We start from the raw sequence: 11,350 nt of genomic DNA on the forward strand, positions 1-11,350 counted from the left end.
ATGAGACATTTATGTTTACTTGTTCTCCTTCTAAAGACTAGCGTTGGATCATTTCCCTCAAAATAGGATCATGCTCAGCCTCTGATGTGATGATTTGACATGTAGCTGAAGAGAGAAGAGAGCGGGAAGTGACCATCAGATATCAATACCATATCAATACCATCAGATATGTTTCCAGAGAGACTCCACCTCTCGCTTTACGCTGATATAATGCGAGGACAAAACATGAGATGCTCAGAATAAAGAGAGCGAGAGAGAGAGACAGAGAGAGACATGGATCACCTGCTGCTGCTGATGATGCTACTGCTCTGTAGCTCAGGTAAGAATACACTTTATTATTTATTATATTCAAATATCTTTGTGATCTCTCAAGAAAAAACTACTTGTAAACACTGACAGCAAGATACACACACACACACACACACACACACACACACACACACACACACACACATACACACACACACACACACACACACACACACACACACACACACACACACACACACACACACACACACACAGGCCTGACACCATCACAGACATGGTGCACTTTAATGCTACGATGTGTGTGATCTTAGATAGTAATTCAAATGTATTAAATATATCCTACGTCAAATACTCTACATGTGTTGTACAGACTTTTGTGATTTGTGATTGGCCCACATTCAGACCAATCAGGAATTGAGCAGCACTGAACTTGTAGAAGCCGAGTATGTTGTGTTCGAACTGTTTCTTTGCACACAATTGAAGGCTCTGTACGCCCCGAGGTGATGGGAAATGGACCATTAATACACTCCTCACCACCTTCCACAAGACCCTGGTAGCCATGCCAAGTGTCATAGGGGCATTTAAGTCTGCCTTAACTTTCGGGGTCTCCACTGCAGAATGTGGGACCCTGAAAAGCATCACGCAGCAGGGAGATGGTTTGCATGTGGAATAAACATCGTGGTGCTTACTCTGTATTCTGTGTTTGCTGCTCGGTCAGCGGTTGCCCAAGTTGAAGGCCCAAGCAAAGCTGCTTTGTTTAGTTATTGTGAATGTGTGCCTTGCTCCTGAGTGCTGTGTTCCCAGTGATTGTGCCGCCGTGCACACGGAGTTTCAAACGTGGTTTCTATGCTGCTCTTTATTTCTGTGTCTCTACGCAGTGATGTTGGCCATGCTGTTGATCTTATCTACATGACGGGTTAGTGGGTCCTCACATGCCCTCTCTGTAGACCGGGCGCACACACACACACACACACACACACACACACACACACACACACACACACACACACACACACACAATTTTCTTTGGGTAAATATATATTTTATTGATCTCCCCTTCATCGTCTTTATATTCAGACATTACGAGTTGTTTTCTCCGGAGGCTGCGCTGACGCCTAGAGAGAGTGTCTTTAGAGAGTGGGTCAGTTGTGCAATAGCTCCCTGTCCTTATCGCTGGTGGTGTGTGTGTGTGTGTGTGTGTGTGTGTGTGTGTGTGTGTGTGTGTGTGTGTGTGTGTGTGTGTGTGTGTGTGTGTGTGTGTGTGTGTGTGTGTGTGTGTGTGTGTGTGCGTGTGTTTGATCAGATCAAATGAAGACACGTCATCAGTTGCATAATCAGCAGAAACTACGGAAAGAGTTTGTTTTCAACAAGGATGTAACTTTGGTTTGAGAAGTGGGGGGGGACAAAACAGGGGTCCTCCGCAATGAGACATTTTCTCTATTTAATTCCTTTTCTTGCCTTTCTACAAATATATTAGGGACTATGGTGTTAACAAGGCCAAGAGAAGTGTGTGGTGTATATGATGAGAGTGCAGATGGATCTAGTGTCCTCTCCATGTGAACCTGATGTGTTTCTTTACATTGAAGCTAAAGCATCAATCTGGTGCACTTTGAGGGCCACATGAAGAGATGTATGGATACAGCTCTCAACACTCAGATGAAACAGAACTGTATATATTTCAATCATCAAAAAAACATTAGAATATGCTCACAAGCAATAACACATATTTGATCACCTCCTCTCTCCTCTCTGTATCTCACCTAGTCTGCATCCTTTCTTTTTATTGATGCATATTTTACTAATCACTCCCCTTTCAAACTGTGTCTTTTATTTGTGTACTGACCTATAGCACACAGTGGAATGATTTATTAACTTGTTTGTTACAACTAGGCTTATATTAAATAGATGGAGATATGTGTTTACAAAGATGAGCAAGCCGTTTGAGAGCCACTGAGATAACTTAGACTAAAGTTTACAATCTAATCCCTCAGAGAGTCCTTTAGCTCACTGAGCGGACGTGATCTCTCTCAGTCCCCCAGGAGAGAGCTCTCCCTCTCCTTACTGTTGAGACAGCTTACAATCTCCGTTAGCTCAGAGCTAGCACCAGATGCTAACAACAACCCCCGTAACTGGTGGTGAGGCGTTCAGGTGACAGCAGAAGGTGGGAACTGGCAGCATCTCTTTCCTCTGTGGTTCCTCCTAATGTAATTGTTGCTGTAGAACATGTGTCAGTGTGATGATGGTGCACCATGACTCATTTGAATTGAAGGAGCATATTCTCTAAACTCAACTGTTGCTTTAACTCTGAATATGTGACTTCTCTGTATGAACGTGTTATTCTCAGCTTTAGTAAACTGGTGAAATGACTCCACAGTGAGTTCGCTGACGTGTTCTCTCTCTCTCTCTCTCTCTCCTCTCGCTCTCTCCTCTCCTCTCTCTCCTCTCCTCTCTTCTCTCTCCTCTCTCTCTCTCTCCTCGTCACTCTCCATCTCCTCTCTCCTCTCTCTCTCCTCTCTCTCTCTCTCTCTCTCTCTCTCTCTCTCACATTTGAATAGTGGGGGGGGAAACAAACGGGATTTTGAAAAGTGAGGGGGACATGTCCCCAGTGGAAATTACGCCCAAGTGAAAAATGATTTTCCTCCTTAGGTTTCTTTGACTGCTGTCAGAGTGTGTGTGCATGAGTGGGGTCCACATACACACACCGTCTGGTTTATAAGCATAAGTGGGGTCTATATATGTACACTGTTCAGATTTTAGGCACCATTGGGGTCACTAACACACACACACACACACACACACACACACACACACACACACTGAAAGCAAGCCATTCAAACACACACACACACACACACACACACACACACACACACACACACACACTGAAAGCAAGCCATTCAAACACACAAACACATACACACACATATCCAATCACACACACTGACCACACACAGAGACCCCCCCACATACAAGCATACACACATAATCGGGGTCACTTTACACACAATATATTACACACACACACACAGAGGTACTGAGGTGGGATCCATATATACACACAGTCTCTTTTTTAGGCATCAGTGGGGTCACTTTAAATACACACGTACACACTCACACAAACAAACTCTTACATCAAGTTTTATCACCAAATACTTTGATATTTGTTAAACACAATCACACAAATCACAGAGACACACCAACTTACATGCACACACACACACACACACACACACACACACACACACACACACACACACACACACACACACACACACACACACACACACACACACACACACACACACACACACACACACACACACACACACACACACACACACACACACTAACAGGTACAGGTCAGTTAGTTAACGTCTGCAGTTAGTGATAGGGGAGTGAGGCGTTCAGGTGACAGCAGAAGGTGGGAACTGGCAGCATCTCTTTCCTCTGTGGTTCCTCCTAATGTAATTGTTGCTGTAGAACATGTGTCAGTGTGATGATGGTGCACCATGACTCATTTGAATTGAAGGAGCATATTCTCTAAACTCAACTGTTGCTTTAACTCTGAATATGTGACTTCTCTGTATGAACGTGTTATTCTCAGCTTTAGTAAACTGGTGAAATGACTCCACAGTGAGTTCGCTGACGTGTTCTCTCTCTCTCTCTCTCTCTCTCTCTCTCTCTCTCTCTCTCTCTCTCTCTCTCTCTCTCTCTCTCTCACATTTGAATAGTGGGGGGGAAACAAACGGGATTTTGAAAAGTGGGGGGGACATGTCCCCAGTGGAAATTACGCCCAAGTGAAAAATGATTTTCCTCCTTAGGTTTCTTTGACTGCTGTCAGAGTGTGTGTGCATGAGTGGGGTCCACATACACACACCGTCTGGTTTATAAGCATAAGTGGGGTCTATATATTTACACTGTTCAGATTTTAGGCACCATTGGGGTCACTAACACCCACACACACACACACACACACACACACACACACACACACACACACACACACACACACACTGAAAGCAAGCCATTCAAACACACAAACACATACACACACATATCCAATCACACACACTGACCACACACAGAGACCCCCCCACATACAAGCATACACACATAATCGGGGTCACTTTACACACAATATATTACACACACACACACAGAGGTACTGAGGTGGGATCCATATATACACACAGTCTCTTTTTTAGGCATCAGTGGGGTCACTTTAAATACACACGTGAGTTCGCTGACGTGTTTCTGAGATGATAGAAAACTCTGTTTACCTTATCTTCTGATTTCTCCTCAGGACTCCAGGCTGAAGGAGAACACAACTCAACAGGTAAAGTGCTCAGTTTATTCACCCTGTTACTCTTTAAGTGATTCAAGTCTGTAAACAACCTTTATCATAAAACATGATGTAGTTTAAAGACTTCACCACTAACTGATCCTAGTTTCATCATTTATGATTTTACCATGTTTGTGAAACCAGGATATACTTCAAAGGTAAACAACAAACCATCATCACCTTGTCATCACCACCACTTTTCATGATTATACTTTATAAATACCATCAGATCATCACATTGAAAAGGAATCGAACTTCGATACAACCAACGTTAATATCTAGGCCGTCTCCGATACCGAGCTCCGGTGCTGATAAGGCTCCGGTGAACGGCCGTCCAATCTTTTTAGGACTAAACCCCCCAGAATCTACACGCAAGATCAACGTAATCTGCTTAGGGGGGCGCTTACAGCGTGGCCTCTAACACCAAACTGCCTGTCGTATCCCTATTTTAGGCACTCCAGCCTCGGATGTCCGACCGCTAGGATAGCAAAACGGTGTACACACAGTCTGGTTTTGGGGTATACATGGGGTCACGCACTGTCTTACACACACACACACACACACACACACACACACACACACACACACACACACACACACACACACACACACACACACACACACATACACACATACAGACACACAAAAACACAATCAAACACTCATACCATACTCACAAATACATACAGTTATACACTCACACACTCAAACACACAAACATCCACACACACACTCACACTCACACTCGCACTCACACTCACACTCACACTCACACTCACACACACTAACAGGTACAAGTCAGTTAGTTAACGTCTGCAGTTAGTGATAGGGGAGTGAGGCGTTCAGGTGGCAGCAGAAGGTGGGAACTGGCAGCATCTCTTTCCTCTGTGGTTCCTCCTAATGTAATTGTTGCTGTAGAACATGTGTCAGTGTGATGATGGTGCACCATGACTCATTTGAATTGAAGGAGCATATTCTCTAAACTCAACTGTTGCTTTAACTCTGAATATGTGACTTCTCTGTATGAACGTGTTATTCTCAGCTTTAGTAAACTGGTGAAATGACTCCACAGTGAGTTCGCTGACGTGTTTCTGAGATGATAGAAAACTCTGTTTACCTTATCTTCTGATTTCTCCTCAGGACTCCAGGCTGAAGGAGAACACAACTCAACAGGTAAAGTGCTCAGTTTATTCACCCTGTTACTCTTTAAGTGATTCAAGTCTGTAAACAACCTTTATCATAAAACACGATGTAGACTTCACCACTAACTGATCCTAGTTTCATCATTTATGATTTTACCATGTTTGTGAAACCAGGATATACTTCAAAGGTAAACAACAAACCATCATCACCTTGTCATCACCACCACTTTTCATGATTATACTTTATAAATACCATCAGATCATCACATTGAAAAGGAATCGAACTTCGATACAACCAACGTTAATATCTAGGCCGTCTCCGATACCGAGCTCCGGTGCTGATAAGGCTCCGGTGAACGGCCGTCCAATCTTTTTAGGACTAAACCCCCCAGAATCTACACGCAAGATCAACGTAATCTGCTTAGGGGGGCGCTTACAGCGTGGCCTCTAACACCAAACTGCCCGTCGTATCCCTATTTTAGGCACTCCAGCCTCGGATGTCCGACCGCTAGGATAGCAAAACGGAGTGTATAGTGTAGTAGGTGTTGGTGGGCTGGTAGAACCCCAGAGCAGTATCTAAACTGCCCCTGGAGGAGAAGCCCCGTGTCATTGGGAGACTCCTTGGTAATTAGGGCAGCTTCAGGACCCACAATCCCTAACCCCCAATTTTGATCCCCATATACCAATTAAAAATGAACAAAAAAATGTAAAGTTAAATTAAAACAAATAAAGACTGATAATAATAATATGCAATTTTAACGAGAGGGAATATGAACATTTTTCTTGAAAGCAGAACACGTTGTCAATGTCATGTTTAGAATCAAGTTTTTTCTTTAAACATTTCATTTCAAATATGCAAACTTGAAGTTGGTTCAAGTCCTTTGCGTAGGCCGCCTGCATCCTGTGCTTCAGTGTCTTCATACCCGCTGTAACCGCTCTCAAGGTGTCAAAAACCACAAGCGCAACCACAATACATAAAAGTCAAAAGCTAATTCTTGTCAAAGTTTAAAAAGCAAACTTATCTCTAAACAATTGAATATTATCATAATGTCACACAAACATAAAAGAATATAATGATTAACAATCATGTATATCAGAAAACATAGATATGCACCACTGAGTATATAACTGTGTTTAAACAACACAAAGCTAAATGGCTTAACAGCATTAGCATAAGTAGTCAAAAATGTATAGTAACATGATGTTTAAAATAAATCTAGATACTCTGCACTTTTAACGGCACAATGTCGGCAGGTCAGGTCCACAGCATTTCTGGGGCCTTCTCTCATCTGTGGCCCGTCTGGTCAGCTGCTGTAAAAGATTAGTTTGGTGGCACAGAAGTCCTAGATTTCTTAGCCGGAGGAGGACAGGTAGACCCTTCCCCAAGCTCCCTAGGACTAATGTCAAAATAATCTTGGAAATGTTCTGTAACATACCAGCGAGGTGGTTCCCTGTTATCCCCGCGGAGTCTCAGTGAGAGACCCGTCCAAGATGCTGGCAACAAATGATCAGATAAATCTTCTCTCTGATATAAGCGTCCATCACCAACCAACCACTCAACAGAACGTCTATAAAGGGACTGAAACATTGCAATAGTAAATATCACACATTTTCTTAAAGATATTCTACTTACTACCAACCAGGAGTTGGATAAACACCAGATACTACAAAAGGAGTTGGTCACAATCTCTAAAGTGAGCAAACCTATTCTAATTACTTTTAGCAGTTAAAAACCTTCTAACATTATTCTACTTATTGAACTGCTCCCTGATAGGAAGAAACTAATAACACAACTGAACTCTTCTTTCTGCTACAAATGGATAAATCAATAAACAACTCAGCGTTGGCCGATTGATAAGGCCATTTTGCCAGTTTCTAATAAGTGAAATGGGGCTAAGCTAAGATCAAAGTCACAAATCCCCCATTCTTTAACGACTTTGGGGTAATCAAAACTAAATAAAAAAATAGTCCAAATAATTCCAATCAGGATCTCTTGTATTGACTGGGATGAAGCATTCTCAGAGGTAAAGCTCTGTCTCTCCATTACGTACTGTCACTAGTCTCAGGTCCAGAGAGTAGTGAGAGTATGTAAAGGCGGGGGTGCTGATCTCTATCTCGGAGCTGCATGTCAAATCACATCAACATCCGGTGCTTAGCCTGCAGCAAGGAGGAGAGGCAAAAGAGGAGAAATCTCCCTCTCAGCAGTTTTGAACATTTTCTTTATAATTGTTTTCTTAAGCAGCTTTTATGGATAAAGGTTTTTAGCAAAGTTGGGAGAGGAGAAATCATGTTGATCTACCGAAGCCAACCTCTCCATTTCCCCCTGAACAACAGGACTCTCCCTCCCTAAATGTCTTCCTTTGTTTAACTCCCTTGTTTTGTTAACCCATGACCCAAAAGAAACATGTACATTTTAAGATTAGCCTTAGCAGTTTAAGGGCCAGCCAAATCATCTTAAAGGTGAATTTGATCAGGAACTAAAATAATGTTGTGATGTACAGTAGTGCTTGTTGAAGCAGTCCAAATCTGAACAAAACACCTAAAACTATCGCCACAGCTAGAATAATAAGAAAAGCCAAAAGTCCCCACTTAGCTTTATTGAAAGCAAAGAACATTTTTAGCCGTAAATCATTCACAAATGTCTTCTTCATTTGACCAAAAACAGAATGCATTGGATCCTATATTGAACTAGCAGACAAAACTGCTCTGAACAGAAAAAGTCCCAGATGGGACTCGCAGGTCCTTCATTTCTCCCCATCTCACGTGCAATGACAGCTAGATATGCTGCCTTATCCTGAGGTGGCCAAGTGCCAACTGTCAGCCTCGGCTGATGCTCCAAAGAGCAGTCTCTGCACAGTAACACTTTGCCTCCCTCTCTTTCCGAGACCAGGCAATCCAGTGGAGGATTCAAAGTCGGCCCATTAGGGAGCCGTGCCATCTTACCATGGCAGTAACAACTCTACCAATTACACATTCACCGGGAACATAAGGTCCCCACTCCAAAGGCTCCAGTCTCTCTTCACGAAGGTATCCTTGCTTGGCCATATTGGCACCCAGTAGGGCTTTCCCCACTAGATGAGATCACAAACCCCGTCCCTGGACTAGGGATACCAGCCCCCCCAATGTATTCGCTAGTGCAGTCTGTGGCAGGGCCATTATTTGTCTTTCTTATCTGTGTGCAGTGTACTTAGGGAAAATGTGTCAAGCTCAACAGTATTCTTTTTATTTACATGCACAAACAACAAAATCAGAAAAAAGGTTTTTGTGTTCCTTTTTTCAGTTTTTGTTGAAAATCTTTATGGGATTTTTGGGGGATTTAGTTTCTTGTGTTAAAAGAGAAACACACACGTACACGGACCCATATTGCACATGTTCACCAAAGGGTTCAAATGACAGAGCCACACATAAACATGCTACTAATCTCCACGCTTAGCTTTCTGATTGAAATGTTTTTTAGCTCTACTTAATCATATGTTTCATGTTTCAGGTCCTATTAGTTTATAGATGTGGGGGAGATGTTATACTTGATTCAAAGAAGTGATACCACAGTGTAGAAATACTGTAACAAGAACAAGTCTGGTATTGAAATGTACTTAGGTCAAAGTATTAGGATCAAATAATGCTTAAAGTACCATCATTAATATGACTCATAGTACGACTATTTTCATAATGATATATTATAGTCTGGATTCTAATCAATGATCCATTCATGTGAACATCATTTTGAATTTAGCAGCTGGTAAAGGTGGAGATAACTTGAATGACTTGTTATACTTCCAGGCAGGGACGTGCACAGACATTTGGAGGGGCTATTGCTCTAAACTGGAAAAAGGGCCTCCCCCCGAAAAAAAACACAAGACCTTTTGAAAATTGTAACTTGTTTTTAATGTAAAAGAAACCAAACGATTATTACATCAACTAAATTGAACAGTAATTCACATCTCATAAGAAAATAAGCTAAGGCGACTATACTTGCATTCGGTGACTTGATTTTAAAAATGAAAACCAGGGACATTTTTAGTTTTGCGGTCCATATCTCATTAAAATATCTAATGTTACTAACTATTAAAGAAAGAATGGGGACAATTCAATGTAGTATTCCATAACTTAATAACAGAGATGGTCAAACTAAAGTGGTACATGGCAGAAATCCTACAATGAAGCGGGACAGTGAACTGTTCACCCGTGAGAGGGCGATCAAGAAAAGAGAGCGAGCGGCGCGTTGAGGGAGTTTACAGATGAGAAGACACAGAAAGACAGAAGCACAATAACAACAAGTAGGCTATATTTAGGTGTTTCTTTGTAAATAACCCACGGTATCAAGAGGAAGTAAAGTCCCCTGGTTTGTCCCCCTGGACCCCCCTAGAGGAGGTTAGGTCCCCCCCCACTTCAATCATGTTCACATGGAGAGGAAACTAAACACATTTGCACACATCTTGTGTCCATATCTTTCTGTTGTGGTGGTCCTGCCACACCGTGCACGTGCATGCATGCCACACCGTGCACGTGCATGCATGCCACACCGTGCACGTGCATGCATGCCACACCGTGCACGTGCATGCATGCCACACCGTGCACGTGCATGCATGCGTGAGTCATGGTGAGATATCTGGATTAAGAGGTTGCTTTTTCTTTGCACAGCATGAAAGAAAGGCCAAATGAAAGGGCTGTGATTTGAGTCTTTTGAAGCAGAGGTCAATCATTTGTACGGCCCTCGGAGGATGTTGAAAACATGGAAATGGCCCTTGAGAGGAAAAAGGTTCCCCACCCCTGCTCTACACAGACAGTTCTAACTCGTTGCTTTAAATGACTCACAGTTTGAAGTGTTGCTTGGCCTCCGATGGTTAGATGATGTTGCGATGTGTTTGCTCAAAATAAAATAACAAACTTTTGCACATGCAACAAAGAAAATAGGCCTTTACAATATTCAAAAGAAATAGGCCAAACTCAAATAAAATAACAAACTACTTAGGTATTCTTTCTTTCTTGATAATGCTTATAACTTCATAACTTAAAGGGTACTTGTACCATTGTATGTACGTGTACGTGTACGGCTTAACAACTGTTCCTCGACGGCGACTCTCTAACAAACTTTCTTATAAAAGTATTATAAAACGATATACTCCAGTAAAGTAATTCAAACCTGTACTTACAGTACTTGAGTATATGTACTTTATTACTTCCCACCACTGGTTTATAGAGAGCTGGAGTTAATGATCTCATTATCACTCGGAAGTATTAATAGTAATAAATGATTGATTATTAAAATATGCTAATATCAATGAAGGACACGACTCTCTTGTTTCTCTTCAGAGCCTGGTGTTAGGCTGGTGGGAGGAGAGAGTCGCTGTGCAGGAGCTCTGGAGGTGGAACATGAGGGAGAATGGAGACTAGTGTGGGGCTCTAACTCTCTCAGGACCCTGAAGACAGCAGGAGTCGCCTGCAGAGAGCTTGACTGTGGCTCTGCTGTTTTCTGTGGGATGGAGAGAGGGGTCCTCAAAGAGACCTGTGTGGATGATCAGACCTGACTGTGTTGAGTCTGGATCTGCTCTGAGGGAGTGTGCAACATCACATTCCTCTTTACTTCCTGACTCTC

At 42.5% G+C, this 11,350-nt stretch overlaps 1 long non-coding RNA gene across 1 annotated transcript; it reads left to right on the top strand.

Annotated features, from left to right (window-relative positions):
* The first annotated feature begins 250 nt into the window (after positions 1-250).
* LOC117468678 lies at positions 251-11,150 on the top strand. The gene is made up of 3 exons (XR_004554510.1): positions 251-319; positions 4,574-4,606; positions 11,068-11,150. It is a non-coding gene; the product is annotated as an uncharacterized LOC117468678 (long non-coding RNA).
* The last annotated feature ends 200 nt before the right edge of the window (positions 11,151-11,350 follow it).

This window comes from Trematomus bernacchii, unplaced genomic scaffold (genome assembly GCF_902827165.1).
Source record: "Trematomus bernacchii unplaced genomic scaffold, fTreBer1.1, whole genome shotgun sequence".
NCBI lineage: Eukaryota > Metazoa > Chordata > Actinopteri > Perciformes > Nototheniidae > Trematomus > Trematomus bernacchii.